The 16,665-nt window shown below is 35.1% G+C and overlaps 1 protein-coding gene across 3 annotated transcripts in view; it reads right to left on the bottom strand.

Moving 5' to 3' along the window:
• The window catches only part of JAK2 (Janus kinase 2), a 99,871-nt gene that overhangs the window by 63,143 nt on the left and 20,063 nt on the right, over positions 1–16,665 (bottom strand). The gene's annotated exons all lie outside the window — the stretch shown is intronic.

The following is a 16,665-nucleotide window of genomic DNA, read 5'->3' on the forward strand; positions in this document are numbered from 1 at the left end:
TACTCCAAAAGACGCATTTAGGGCTTTTGTTCAGGGGACGTCATCCTGAAAAACGTGCTAGGACTTATTTTCCGGTTAGGTCTTATTTGGGGGGAAACACAGTACTATATACAAAGCATTGTGAAAGACATCAAGCTTATAAACTTCTGTGGACCATGACCATAAAACTGTAAAGTTTACAACTGAGTAAACATAATATAAATATGGAACACTAACAAAACAACCAAAATCAGTTACAGACAACAGAAGAAGAGATCCCATGAGACAACATGATTTCTCAACAAATGGATTACTCACTCATATGGCATGTACTATGTACCAATTGCTTATTGGTGTTTGGAGAGGAAAAATAACATTTGAAGCTGGGATTAAATGAGTTTTCTAACAGGAGGTCATATTTAAAACTGATCTTAAACAATGGATTGGATTTAGATGGGTGGAAAAGGAAGAACATTCCAAGAGAGTAGAAAGGTACAAACACATTCAGTAATTTTTGGGGTGAAGTATAGAATTTGAGAAGTTACACCATTTAGGATAGATGAATACTTGTGATAAAACTGCAGCTAAATACCCAATCTGCATTTTTCCTTATTCCTTTGACAGAAGCCCAATTTTGTTGAGGAGAGTAATATATCCAAAATACAAAAACGAAACAAAAAGATCTGTACTTCCCCACAGATGGATAGCCATGTGAACCAGTTTCAGCAAATGAGATTTAAATGAAAGCTGTGGGGTGGTACTTCCAAGACACTCCTTAAAAAGAGGTTGACTTAGCGTCCTTTTTGCTTTTTCTCCTTCACTCTCTTCCTACCTGAATCTGAATATAAATATAGGGTAGGGCAGTCAGCTTAAAACCATGAGGCAACCATGAAGGAAAGCCCAATAGAATAAAAGGATCTGGAAACCTTAAGCAGGTGAATTAATGTCAGAAATCACCTACTATCACCAGACATCTTATTACCTGTAAATGAATGTAATTCTAACTGATAAAGTATAAAATTAAGAAAGATCTGAATATCAGACCAAAGAATTTAAACTATTCCACAGTCAATGATGAATTAGAAAGGTGAAATGATGAAGAGTCAGAAAGCTACTGCAATGGTCTAGGAAGCAGTAATGATCAAAGGACCTGAAAAGTCATTTTCCCACAGAAGATATACAAATGGTCAACAGGTACATGAAACAGTGTTCTACATCACAAATCATCGGGCAAATGTAAAGGAAGACCACAGGGAGCTACCACCTCACACCTGTTAGGATGACTGTCATCCAAAGGCCAAGAGATAACAAATGCTAGTGAGGATGTAAAGGAAAGGGAATCCTGATACACTGTTGGTGGGAATGGAAACTGGTACAGCAACTATGTAAATAGTATGGAAGTCCCTCAAGAAATTAAAAACAGAACTGCCATATGACCCAGCAATCCAACTTGTGGGTATGTATCAAACGGAAATTTAACCATTATCTTGAAAAGCTATCTGTACTTCCATGTTCATTGCAGCATTATTCACAACAGCCAAGGTATGGAAATAACCTAAGTGTTTGTCAACAGATGAATGGATCAAGAAAATGTGGTGTGTGTGTGTACATGCGCGCACACACACCCTGGAACATTATTTGGCCTTTTACCTTTTTTTAATTGGGTTAGTTTTTCGTTTGTTTGCTATCGAATTATCTGAGTTCCTGGATATCATCCTCTTTTCAGATAGATAGTTTACAAATATTTTCGGCCATTCCATAGGTTGCCTTTTCATTTTATTGATGATTTTCTTTGCTGAGCAAAAACGTTTTCATTTGATGTATTCCCAGGTTTATTTTTACTTTGGTTGCCTTTGCTTTGGTGTCAAATCCAAAAAAGTCCTTGCCAAGACCAACACATAGGAGCAAAACACCTAGGTTTTCTTTTAGGAGTTTTATGGTTTCAGGTCTTACATTCAAGTCTTTAATCCATTTTAAGGAGATTTTGTGTATGGTGTAAGATAGGGATTCAATGTCATTCTTTTACATGTAGCTATTCAATTTTCCCACCACCTTTTCTTGAAGAGACCACCCTTTCTCCATTGTATGTTCTTGCCTTATTTGTCATATATTAATTAACTATATACGCATGGGTTTATTTGGGAGCTCTCTATTCTGTTTAATTGATCAATGTATGTATTTATGCCACTACCATACTGTTTTGACTACAACCGTGTGTCCCTGAAAATAAGACCTAGTCGGACCATCAGTTCTAATGTGTTTTTGGAGCAAAAATTAATATAAAACCCGGTTTTATTTTAAAATAAGACAGGGTATAATATAATTAATATAATATAATATATAATATGACTGGGTCTTAGATAAGAGCAGGTCTTATATTAGAGCTGCTAGAGCTGATGGTTTGGCTAGGTTTTATTTTCAGGGAAACAGGGTATAGCTTTGTTATATAGTTTGAAATCAGAAATTGTGATGCCTCCAGCTTTGCTCTTCTTTCTCAATATTGCTTTGGCTATTTGAGATCTTTTTTAGTTCCATAAAAGTTTTAGGTTTGTTCTATTTCTGTGAAAAATGCCATTGTAATTTTGATAGAGATTGCATTGCATCTGTAGATCACTTTGGGTAGTATGGATATTTAAACAGTATTCCTCCAGTTCATGAGCTTTCCATTTATATGTCTTCTTCAACTTCTTTCATCAATGTTATATAGTTTTTATTGTATAGAATTTCACCTTCTTGGTTAAATTTATTCCTAAGTATTTTATTCCTTTTGGTGCAATTGCAATAGGGATTTTAAAAAAATTTTTCTTTCTGATTGTTCATTGTTAGTGTATAGAAATGCAACTGATTTTTGTATCCTGTAACTTTATTTATTAGTTCTAACAGTTTTTTTGGTGGAGTATTTAGGGTTTTCCATATATAACATTTTGTCAACTGCAAATAGAGACATTTTCACTTCTTCCTTTCCAATTTAGATGCCTTTTATTTTTTTTTCTTACCTATTTGCTCTGGCTAAGACTTCCAATACTGTGTTGAATATAAGTGGTAAGAGTAGGCATCCTTGTACTGTTCCTAATCTTTTTTAAAAAAGCTTTAAGCTTTTCACCAATGAGGATGATGTTATCTGTGGTTTTGTCTAATCTGGCCTTTATTATATTGAGGTACATACATTTTGTAGCCAATTTGTTGAGAGTTTTTAATATGAAAATATGCTGAATTTTGTCAAATGCTTTCTCTGTGTCTATTCAGATGATCATATATCTAATTTAATCTAACTATACATTCTATAAGGCTTTGCTTTATGATTACCACGAGGCTTACATAAAACATTTATAAAACAGTATAGTTTAAGGTTAATACAGCATAACTTCAAATGCAAAAAAGCTCTGTATTTTTACTTCCTTCTTTCCACAGTTTGATGTCACAATTTACATCTTTTTACACTGTGTATCCATTAACAAAATATATTTAATTATTTTTAATACTTTTGTGTTTTAATTTTCGTACTAGAGTTACGTGATTTACCCACTAACATTAGGGCATTTTGAATTTAATTATATATTTACCTTTACAGTGAGTTTTACATTTTTATATATTTTCCTGTTATTAATTAACATCCTTTTGTTTCAGCTTGAAGAACTTCCTTAACATTTCTTATAAGACTAGAATGATCTACTGGTAAGCCTATGGTCTAGTGGTGATGAACTCCTTCAGCTTTTGTTGTCTGGAAACTCTCTCCTTCAATTATGAAGGACAGCTTTCTGCGTGCAGTATTCTTGTGTGGCAGTTTTATTCCCTCAGCAATGAGTATATTATACCACTCCCTCTTGGCCACTTAAGTTTTTACTGGGGAAAAAAAAAATAAAAATCTGATAGTCTTATGAGAGTTTCCTTGTAAGTAGTAAGTTACTTTTCTCTTGCTGTTTTTAAAATTCCTTATGTTTTACTTTTGACAATTTAATTATAATGTGTCTTGGTGTGGGTCTCTTTAAATTCATCGTATCTTATATCCTCTGGGTTTCCTGGATCTGGATGTCGTTTTCTTTCCCTAAGTTAGCGAAGTTTTCAGTTCTTATTTCTTTGAATAATCTTGCTGCGCCTTTCTCTTTTTTCTCCTCTGGGACCCCTATAATGCATATATTGATCTGCTTGATGGTGTCCCATAAGTCCCTTAAGCTATCTTCACTCTTTTTCATTCTTTTTTCTTTTGCTTCCCTGGTTGGATGAATTCCACTGCCTTTCTTGTGCTTCATCTAATCTGCTGTTGAATCTTTCAACTGACTTTCTCAGGTCAGCTCTGATTTCTATTAGTACTTTATATTTTCTGTTGAAATTCTCACTTTGTTCATGCATTGCTCTTCTGGCCTCAGTGAGCATCTTGATGACTCATGTTGAACTCTATTGGGTAAATCACTTTTCTCCATTTCTCCATGTCATTAAGAACTGTTTCTGGAGATTTATCTTGTTCTTTTGTTTGGAACATTTTCCTTAACTCTGTGTTGGTTTCTGAGCATTGGATAAAGCAGCCACCTTTCCCACTGCTGACACATTGCTTTTGTGTGGGAGATGAACCTTGTCAATCAGCCTGGCCCAGGCTCCTGATTGTCTCCAAAACCTTTCTGATTGTCCAAGAAGTCTTCTTTGTTGTTAGTGGCTCCTAGTACTTGCAGGTATGCCAAGAACTATCTGTGTCCCAATGGGAAAGATTGCACTCAGAACCTAGATGTAGGGCATCAGCCTGGAAAGTACATAGATAAGCCCCTTCCCGGGAGAAAGTGAGACACACATTTTTGCCTGTTCCTTCTGTGCTGGGCTCAGGTCTAAAGCCACATAGCCGGAGAAGAGCCCGTGCCTGTTAAGAACCACTTCTTTGTTTGCTATAGCCCTGTGGGACTCGTGAATGCAAGCCCCATTGGCTATCTGAGCCAGGCGATCCAAAGGCCCATCCCTCAGGAAGCAGCTGCAACAGCTGAGTGCCAGATATGTGTACAAGCTCTTCTAGGAAGATAGTAGCAACCTGAAACAGGCTAGAAGGGAAGGCAGGGGAGGTGACTGCCAGCTTCCCCTGTCTCTGAGGAGGATCAAAGCCAGGCCCTAGATGCCTACTAAATTAGGGCCTTGCCATCAAACAGCAACTTCTACAGTACGCAGATGGACACCTCTCAGGACAAGACAGAGATGGGCATTTTTGTCTGCTCCCTCTGTGCTGAGGGAGATAGTTTCTTTGAATACTTGTATACCCGTTACCAACTGCATGTCTGCTACTGTCTCGCGGTACTCATGAACACAAGGCTTGTTGGCTTTCAGAGCTACGTGTTTTGGGTGCCCATCTCTCAAATGGGAGTTTTAAAAGTTGGGGTGCTAAATGTGGGGTCCAAACACTTTTGCTCCAGGGAGAAGCTAGGAATTATAAGTTCCCTGATTGTACAGTGCTATGCCACAAACGGGGTTTATAACAAGAGTGTGCCTCAGCCTTTCCTACCAGTTTTGTCCAATGTATGGGAGTCACTCAGCTAATTTCTGGATTTCTTTCAGAGATAATTGCTCTAAGTGTGGCTGTACATTCAATGTGTCCACGCGAGGAGTATAGTTCAGGAACATATTATTGCCATTTTGGTTGACCCCCAGAAAAAGTATTTTTGCCCTAATTCTCAAATGATGCCATCATTTTCAAAATTTTATTTGCAGTTCTTTCCTCCTAGCACTTTGAAGATATTACTGCACTGTTTGATGGCACCTATTGATATAAATATGAAATCTATTGTCAGTCTCAGGTGTCATTTTTCCCTCTTGTAGTTGAGGATTTTTCACTTTATCAACAATGTTCTACGATTTCATTGCAATGGCCTTGGTATAGATTTATTTTTATTTATCTTGATCAAAATTCACTATATACTTTTTATTTTTGTTTTTTATTTTTTTCTCCCCTTCTTCTCTCCTCCCCCTCCTCCACTCCAACTCTGAGGGAAGCCGTAGTTCTCAGTCTAGTTGTGAAGGATGCAGCTCACTGGCCCATGTTGGTGTTATGAGCCTTATGCTCCCCCCGGCTGAGCCAGTTGGTCGCTGGCCATTGCCGGCCGCACACAGCAGCTCACAGCAGCCCAGCTCCAGGTCAAACCGTTGTTCACAATCTTAGCTGTAGAGGGCGCAGCTCACTGGCCCCTGTGCGAATCCAACCGGTGACCTCAGCATTAGGAGCACAGTGCTCCAACCACCTGAGCCATCCAGCCCCCGCTAAAATTCATTGTATACTTTTAATCCGAAGGTTTATATCTTTTTATCTATTCTAGGAAATTCTCAACTACGATGCATTCAAAGTTGTATCTTTGTCATTCCCTCTAATTTTTTAATTCCCTCTAGTTCTTTTAGCAGAACTCCTATTAGTTGACCACGGGAACTTCTCAAGTTCACTTCTATCTCGCTTACCTAATCTTTCTTGGTGACAAAATTTAGGACAATGTTTAGATTGTCAAGGCCAGCATAGCAGGGCCCGTGGAGAATGACTGGCACGAGGCCCAAGGGAGGCCTTTGGGATACTGGTAATGTGCTACTTCTTGAGCTGAGTAGGGTTACACAGGTGTATTGAACCTGGGATAATTGTAAAGCTATATGGTTATAATTAGCACACTTTTCTGTATGTATGTTCCACTTCAATTAAAGGTTGGCTAAAAAATTTTTAAATTTTATGTAAATTCATATTTCAACTTTTAATTTTGTTGACTATATTTCTTAGTATTAGATTTTTTCTAATACTTTTTTTTCCTGAGTTTTGGATTCGGTTTACAGGTTCATTTCATCATTTCCTACCTCCCCTCACTCCCAAAACAAAGATAGAGAGATAGAGATACACATAGAGAGGGAGAAGGAGAGGGAGAAAGGACAAGAGGGAGCGAGAGAGAGAAACAAAGAGAAATACACTCTGCACCTGGCGGTCAAACTTCCTTGTCTAACAATTTGTGGTTGTCTCCACTTAGCCTATCTGGCTATCCATATATAGAACCAGGTCTCACAACAACAGGTTAAAATTTCTGCCCTGAGGAGGTATCAGGTATATTATACATCCAGTAATAAAGCAGGAGATGCTTGGCTGCATCTTGGTGCTTAAAACTCTGTGTCACCTCATCTTCCAAACTTGCACATTATCTGAAGTTGTAGCACCAGGCAAATTTAGCAGGAGATTCCCCTTCTAACAGCCCACTTAGAGAGAAGTGATGGCTAGCAGTAAAAGTGAACACCCTGGACCTGGCTCTAGTCTACGTTATACCACAACTGCCTGCTTCTACACAGGGACTCAGCAAGGCAGAGACTTTAACCCTCTCACTACTTAGTATTTATAATCGATAGATATGTAAAGCTTGTTTTATTTCTCAGCAGAAACTCTACAGGCTAGGAGAGAATGGAAAGTTATATTTAAAAAAACTGAAAGATAGAAACCACCAACCAAGTATACTCTACCTAGCAAAGTTATCATTCATATATGAAGGAAAAAAAGGCTTTCCTAGACAAATAAAAGCTGAAGAAATTTACCACAAGACCTGCATTACAAGAAATGTTGAACAGAGCTCTTCTACTTGAAACAAAAAGGCAAAAGTACAAAATTTTGAGTAAGGCAACAGACAGAAGCAGAAAACTGAACTCTAGTTCAGTTTTAACAATGTTAGATTGTTAAACAATTATAACATGAGACTAAAGGGGGGAAAAATGAAAAATAACTACAGCTACTTCAATTTGGTAACAAACACACGCACAACACTGTGACAACAAAAACATAAGGGATTGAGGAGAAAAGAGAAGGTCTGAGATACATTGTTTAGGAAAGTGGAAGAGTAAAATGAACTAAGGAAATATAAAATTATAGGTAGAACACTAAGGGTTCATGTGAGGTTAGTATTTATGAATTACATTGTTAGAATACAGAAGAAAATAACATATGATCATTTCAATAAACGCAGAAACTGCCTCTAATAAAATTCAACGACAGTTCATGATAAAAACTCTCAGCAAACTAGGAATAAATACAAACTGCCTCATTCCGATAAAAAGTAAGTATAAAAGACCTTGAATTAAAATACCTAGCAGTGAAATATTGATCTCATTCTTCTTGAGTTTAACATTTAATAAGCATGTCTAAAATCACGACTTCTATTCAACATTGTAATGGAGGTCCTGGCCAGTGCAATGGGGCAAGAAAAAGAAATGATTAGAAAGATTTGAAAGGAAGATTAGAAAGGAAGAAGTAAAACTGTCACTATTCACAAATGACAGATTGGAAATGTAAAAAATTTTGAAGAACCTAACAATTATTAAGTGAATTTAGTAAGGGCATTGTGTGCAAAATCGATATACAAATATCAACTGAATTTCCATATACCAGAAACAATTTAAAAATAAAGATTTAAAAATAGCATCATTTACTATAGTAACAAAAAAATCAAATATTTAGGAATAAATCTATTGAAACATTTGCAATAACTCTGCAATAAAACTATAAAACATTGGTAGGAAAAATAAATGGAGGAATAGGATATGTTGCTATAATGCTATAGGAAAGCTCAATATTGTTCAGACATTAATTCTTCTTCAAATTGATCTATAGATTCAACACAGTCCCAATTAAAATCTTAGTAGCTTATTCTTTTAGGAAATTTAGAAGCTAAAATCTATATGTTAAAAACAAATAATTACAATAGCCAAAATAATCTTGAAGCATAAACTTGGAGGATTTATATTACCAGACATCAAAATTTACTATAAAGTTAATTAAGTCAGGTTGGTATTGGCATAAATAGACAAATAGGCAAATGGAACCAATAGAGTCCAGAATAGGTCATCTAATTTAGTACAAATGTGTCACTGCCTCTTGGTAAAGAAATGCTGGGTTTTTTAAATAAATGTTTCTCAGTCAACTGGCAACTCATATGGGAGGGGAAAAAAGAATCTTGACCTCTACTTTACAACAAACACAAATAAATATATATACACACACACATATATATATATATATATATATACACACACACACATATACACACATATACACACACACACACACACACACACACATATTTTAATGGGTATCCATCCCTTAGCCACTCTCTGAAAATTTTACTTTATATTTGTATCTAATTTTTTATTTTACATTATCTTTTTTTCATAACCTATATAAATCTGGGGTTATAAACACAAATGATTACTGAGTCAAAGAGCAGTGCCATCAGTCTGAGGTCTGAAGCTAATCTGAATCAGGGCATGAATCAAAACCATACTGAGGCGTGACCCAAGAAAAGGCTGTCCTCCTCCCTCAGGAGGAAATGGTGCCAGGTGCTACTTTAGATCTGTGATACACAGAAATCCTTAGTGAGAAGGGCTGGGAAACCACTTCCCCTTGAGTAGGTACCAGAGGGATGAGTCAAAGGAAACCTGGAGAGGGGGTGGTTAGAGAGTAGACACATGAAACTGATCCGTCAATGTTGTTGGCACCACCAACTGAGCGGCAGGCAGCAGCAGCGGTAGTAATACTTGTAGTACTAGTGGTAGTAGTGGTAGTGGCAATGGTAATGGTAGTACTAGTGAGAGTGGTAATACTAGTAATGGTGGTGGTGGTAGTGGCAGTCCTATTAATGGTAATAATGGTAGTGGTAATGGCAGTGACAGTCCTAGCAGTAGTAGTACTAGTGAGAGTAGGTCATAGTGGGAGTACATCATTCACAAACATTTATTTCAGATGGGTAACTGTCCAATACGTAAAAGATAATACAATAAACATTCCAGGAAAAAAAATTAAGAATATTTTCATGACATTTCTTAACCAGGACATAAAAACACTACAATGAAAGTAAAGATTTATAAATTAGACTTTTTATATACACGTATAATAGTTTCAAATTACATGAAGCATAAATGTAAAGAGAGAACTAGATAAAACAGCTGTTACAGCTAGAAATACTCCTCTGTCAGGAATTAACAAAAAAAGATTAAAAAATAAGTGAAAAAAATGGAAATTTATACATTTATAGAACACTATGCACCACAACTGCATAAATGTGTATCCTTTTGAAGTGCACACAGAACATTCACTAAGTTGTACCCTATACCAGTCTGGTCTATAAATTAAGTTTCAGTGAATTTGAAAAGACTGAATTTATAAGAATTATGTTCTTGGACTTCTAATTTATGAAATTAAATTAGAAATTAATATCAAAAGGATATCTAGAAAATCTCCCAATATTGCAAAATTAACTTACTTCTAAATAACATGGAAAACCTCTTCCTCTGTTCCTTCATCCATAATACCATTCCAGAAGACAAAGGGTTGTTATCTCCATAATCCCTCACCCTCATCTAATAAACCTAAAAAGTTCTTTGAGAATTGCTCGAGAAAAGTACAAAATCTAACAGAAAACCTACTGTTAAAGCTGTTGGGAATAATATCTAAACACAATTTCTCACTATTCATGTTCATGTGGGGAAGGGAAAAATTCCCCCCTCCCTCCTCTGGTTTTTTTTTTTTTTTGGCTGGTTAAATAATCAAATCAACCTGAGACAGATTAACAAGAGAAAAATCAAATATAATTTCATGTAAAAGGGAACCTCACATATATGAGCGTCAGAGACCCCATGTACATGAGAGGTTTGGGGACAGAAAGTTAAAACAAGGTATACAGAGCATCCTGAGCTAAAAATGTGGTAAGGCGCTTCAGAGGAGAGGAAGGTCATTATAGGATAAGAAGGGCAGACATTCAGTAATCAGTAGTTTGCTTGTCCTATAGATAGTCAAAAAGGTTCTCTCTGATGATTTCTTACTATGAGCCAGGCGCCTAATTTAAATTCTTCCAGGTAGTTAAGGGGGGGCGGGGGCAGAAGTTTATCTTGAGCCTGGAGGGTCTCCCCTGCCTTTAGCTCAAAATAACAGGCATAGCACAGACCACATCTGGGGTGACTCATTCTGAAGCCCTACATTCATATAGATTCTAGTTTTGCCTCTTCAATTAAAACAAAAATGTATGGCGAGGGGTAACTTGTATGGTATATGAATTACATCTCAATAAAACTGTTTTTAAAAAAAGTATGCCTATTCTTAGAAGATATGTTAAACAATTGCCCCAGATACGTGTTAGCGTCAAAACAAACTTTTGTTGTCTTTATCTACTCTCATTTCTACTCTCAGTTTGTTGGTTTCTACCATATATTTGGCTACCCAAACATACTTTCAAGTTCACACTTGGCCAATTATATCTAAGGCAATATCTCTCTAAGCTATAATCAAACATCCAAGTAAGGCAACAGCCAAGAAAATATACATACCGTGTTTCCCCAAAAATAAGACCTAGCCGGACCATCAGCTCTAATGCATAAAAGGGCAGAGAGTCCAATTTGAGCTTCTTGTCATTGGTAGTAGGAACATCATGTCTTTCACAAAAATCATCAGTGAAAAGAAGTTGGATCTACTTTTCAGCAACTGTTGTTTAAAAAAGTTCTCAGATTTTTTTTTACCTCAAATATAACTTTCCACAATAATGACAAACACTGGCTGAGAACTAGAGTATTAGGGTGCTATGGAATTAATGTATCTGTTCTTCTGTATCCCGACATTCCTCAAAGGCTAAGCTAACACTTGAGGAATGACAGCTAAAAAGGCAACTGAAGGAGGTATCGATTATTTTTTTGTCTCCCATACTTTTAAGTTATTTGGCAGTTTAAGATAATGGATTTACTATACACCAAAACTTACTATATCTAAAATAAAAAGGACATTTTCCTAAAAACACATTTTCTGGTATTAGCAGTATTTCCCTAGGGGGTTTTCACTCCTATCATCTCTTCCATTAAGTAGAATTTTTCTTTGATATGATACTATTAAAAATTATTTCATTAATTAGCCTCTGGGCTAATCTTAAAACAATCTTTGTACACAGTTTGTAAAATATCTTTTTGTATTAATTGCTAATATTTAGAATTTACTGTAATTAAATTGTTGGAATTTAGCTGTATTTTCTTTAAGTGAATGCTTGTTTCCATTATTCTCTATTATTATTTGTAAAAAATTAAAAGTAGAAAAAAAATCACTTAAATCCAGTGTTAACAGAGTGGAGACTATTTTGGAAAGTACAATAAGCTATGACTGCCACAGAAATTTCCTGGTGATACAGTAAAATATATAATGCTGCTTTATGAATCTTTGATAAAACAAGATAAAATGTCATATCATGCCTACTTATATATTTTTTCCCCGTCTTTATAAAGACATTTTAGGAGTAATTCAGCTAAGACCTAGACAAAACACAAATATACCATATTTGTTAATTTATGAGAAATTTTAGAATTTTAAGACTCGTCATGTCAAATTTTCTAGTCTAAATGTATTCCATCACTTTTCTGTTTACATATTATATTATCTTTCTTCATTTCAACTTACCTCATATTTGTTTACTCATTCAACATTTTCCAAAAGAAAGATATAACCCTTTGCCTCAAAAGCTCTTCATCTGGAGTGGAAGGAAAATAATATGGACAGATATAAAACAATACAGAAAGTGTTGCAGAAACTGGAATAGAATATACAAGGTGAAATGGCAAGGATACGAGTATGTACTACATAAATCTACCTTGACCACTAACTAGATGTAAAGAAAAGGGAGAACTCTAACATGAATCTGAGATGTCCGACTGAGTGACTAGGTATTTAGAAAGCAGTAAATTTGAAAGGAAAGATGAATTTAAGATATTGGAATCCAAAGCACCTGTGAGACAATTAAAAGGAAGATTCATAGTAATAAGCTTGATATATGAGGAATTAAGAATGATTTTTTTGCTTTGGGGTTTGAGAGGCTGGGGGTTCAGTGTTATAATTCATGGAGTTGGATATACGGAAGAATAGTTTAGGAAGAAAGATGGATCCAGTTTGGCACATAATAAATTTGAGTTACCTATGATACAGCTAGCTTGAGATATCCTATAAGCAGCTGGATTTATGAAGGCTAAGGGAAACATTATGTGCTTTTGCTACAAAGTTGAGAGTCATTAGGCATAAAGAAGGTAACTATAATCACAAATGTACATGATACCCATGATAGATATAAGGTATAAGGTGAAAAGAGACCAACTCTTTGAGACCACAACATTTAAGGGCTAGTTAGAATTATCGGAGATAGAGGCATGTAGAGAGAAATGCAACAAAGATTCTTAAAAAGAAATGGCCAGATAAATAGAAGAAAAATTGGAAGTGTTCACTTTGCAAAAATTCATTCTGCTACACGTGTTATTTTTGATTGGTGTGCTTTTCTTCATATATTCTAATAAAAACAAGGTTCTCTTAAAAACAAGAGAGTTTCACGAAAAGAGTTGTCAAATACTACCTATGAAGAGGTTAAATAAGACAGAAACAGAGAAAAAAGAATCCACTGAACTTAGCAAATAAGAAGTTAAAAGACTACCAGTGGGAAAAGGATATAAGGGTAAGGATGGCTTTTCCTTTCATTTTGAATTTTCTAATCTCATACTGGTTTTCAACTTAGAATTCTTACCCAGGAGAATAAAGACATTTTCAAACATTCGAAGATTCAAAGTTTACCTCAAAAGCAGTATTTAAGAAATTACTTTCTTAAGACCTACCGAACCAAAGGAATAAATCAAAACAGATGATATCCTGTCCAGAAAACAGATCCAACCCTGGAAAGTAGTAAAGTCAAGTCACTGAGAAGAGCCAGGCAGCATGCTGACAGGCACACTCGGGCCAGACAGGAGCAGAGGGGCTCTGGAAGACTGCACACAAAAAATGGGTGTTAGACTGCTTGCTATGATGGCAGTAAAAACAAAAGTAAACAAAACGAAAACACCTGCAGAAGAAATCATAAAGGAAAGCAGTGAAAGAAAAGAAAAAGGCAATCCCAGTGGAAGACAACTTGACAAGAAAGGGGATGAAATAACAGGATAGCACACTCCTTGGCTCTGTTACAAACAATCCTCAATATAATATAGGCACTGGTACTGTTTTTGCAAATTAGAGTCACCTACAAAGCACTAGAGTTTTAATCATGGTTACTAAACAGAATGTAAATGTTCATCTTAATATAAAAATACAAATGTTAGAGGCTAAAAGATGAAAGCAAGAATGGGAGCTAAAGAGAAGCTTAGGAGAGGAGCATTAATCTTAGAAAGTCAGAAATCAACAAATATTGCCCATGGTTGCTGGAACAAGAAATACAGTTATAAATATATTACCTCAAATTACAATGTGCACCAATATAGGAAATAAAAGAGTGAAAAGAGGAGAAGAGGGAGGAAAATGGTGAAATAGGAATTGAACTACCAAAAGTCAACAGGAGTCAAAACCGACTCCCTCTGGAGAAAAGGATTAAAGTCCTAAGGATAGAGCCTCTTATTGTAACCACTGTTTTGCTCTTCTGTGCAATATTTGTAAAGCAACATATATGAAATATCTGGGGGCAAATTTTAAGAAGGGAGTAATTAAGAAACAAGAAAATCAAGTTGGCAAGGCTATTCTTAAGGGTGAAGAGCAGAAAAGGGTAGCTACTGATGGTCAAAGATTAAAGAAGAGTATAAAAGTAAGCTAAAACATAAAGCAGCAATGTAAATACATCGTCTAGAGCCTAGGGTAGATGAGAGGCAATATCTTTAGGAAAGGCAACATTCAATGAAGGTAAGGAAGCCGAAGGAGACAGATGTTATAGAAAACTCAATTTTCAAGAAAATAGGGGATTCAGATGGGCCCTATAAAAAGAAAGGAAGGGCAATCAGCTGAAAAAGTAGAAATAGTAAGAAAAGAATAAGTAAGAAAATATTTTCTGGCAGCATATGAAAATCTTGAAGACAATCAAGCCTGTAAAATACCAATAATTAACAGGACATGCAAGGAACAGAGAAACGTTAAACTACACAATGAGAATGTGATCCGCAAAATCTGGATTGTGGGAAACTATAATTAACCTAGTTAAAAAAGGAAAAGGAGAAGCAATGCAGGAAACATAGATTAAGAGAGATTACAAAGTTGCAATATGTGAGCCTTATTTTGATCCTGGTTTAAAAACATATAGCTATAAAAAAATAAAAACCACTTATGATATATCAGACAATTAGAAATTTGATTACTTGCTGAATATTTAAAGATGTTAAGGAATTGTGTGTTTTTTTAATTTAAAAAAGAGTTCTTATATTTTGGAGTTACATATAGAAATATTAATAGTAGAAATGATATGATGTCTACAATGTGCTTCAAAAATAGCACAGTAGTGGGGAGAGTCGATGGCACAGAATTGACTACAAGTAATCAGGGCTATTGAGGCCGAGTGATTAGTGTATTATACTATTGTGTCCACTTTTGCATGTTCAAAATTACCCCTAAAAAAAGAAGCTTTTTAAAAGGATGTTTGCTGTATTTTATCTAGCATTTCGTAATAAGAGTGTTTTTAGGTTATTCAATCAGAAAATTTCAGGAAATGAAGTCTGAATTTTTATTTTGTATTTTATAATTCATCTCTCCTGTAAGTTTAAAAGCAAGGCTCTTTCATAAAATTTACTACAAAAATTGTTCCTTTAAAAATACTGATATCTAAATACAGCCAAAGTTTAATTCATTTCTAGTCAGACAAAAACCAAAATGTCACTACTTACCCTTAAAAAATATCCCAAACAGAATATGTTTAAGATGTCCAATACCATTATATCTAAAATATCTAATCAAACACTCTCCTTTACAAAACCAATTTGAACAATTAAATAAACTGCAAGAAAAAAATGCACTGTAAGAACTTATTAAAGATACCTTTTCAAACTTTTCAATTAATATAGATTTTTAAATATTAACTTATAATCCAGTTTGAGAATTATTAGTCCCAATTCTTGTCCCCTGTCTAATCTTAACACAGTGTGAGTCTTTAGTATTCACTGCATTTCTTCTCTGATTTCCTTCATCTTTAAAAGAATATTACAGTCACTGTACTCCATACTGAAATAATTTAAAGCAATGGTTCTCATTCCTGGCTACAAAATAGAATAACACAGAGAACTTTTTATAAAATACCAATGCCTGAACCTACTCAAGATCAAAGAAATAATACGGTCTGATAAAAACTTCAAAATATATACATTATTGATGCTCGAAGATACAAGAGCAAGAATAACATTCACTAAAAGAACAAGAAACTGTAAAAAAATGATTTCAGCAGAATATAACGGATAATGATAGCCTAGAAAGAGATGAAGAGAGGTGTAGTAAACTGAAAGGTAGTACTAAGGAATTCTCCCAGCAGTAATTAGAAATAAAGACATAAAAAATTTGAAAATGTAGTTAAAAGACATAGAGAAAGGATTGTGAGGGGCCCCAGAATGCATCTAGTAGATATTCAGTAAGAACAAACACTGAAAGCAATAATGGCTGAAATTTTTCCAAAACCAAATGAAGACATTATCAGGAGTCAAATGGAGTAAAATAAATTTTCAAAACCTACGGCTAGATATATCATAGGCACACTGCAGAACATTAGAGCATCATGCATAAAGAGAAAAGCTGAGTAGCTACCCAAGAGAAAAGGGAGATTATCTACAAAGAATGAAAATTAAATTGGCATCTTCTCATCAACAATCGATACTAGATGAAGTAATATCTTCAAATTGAAGACAGAAAATAGTCCAGAATACAATTTTTCAAAAATAGGGGGAAAAAGGCATTTT

Source organism: Rhinolophus ferrumequinum, chromosome 12, assembly GCF_004115265.2.
Source record: "Rhinolophus ferrumequinum isolate MPI-CBG mRhiFer1 chromosome 12, mRhiFer1_v1.p, whole genome shotgun sequence".
Classification (NCBI taxonomy): Eukaryota; Metazoa; Chordata; class Mammalia; order Chiroptera; family Rhinolophidae; genus Rhinolophus; species Rhinolophus ferrumequinum.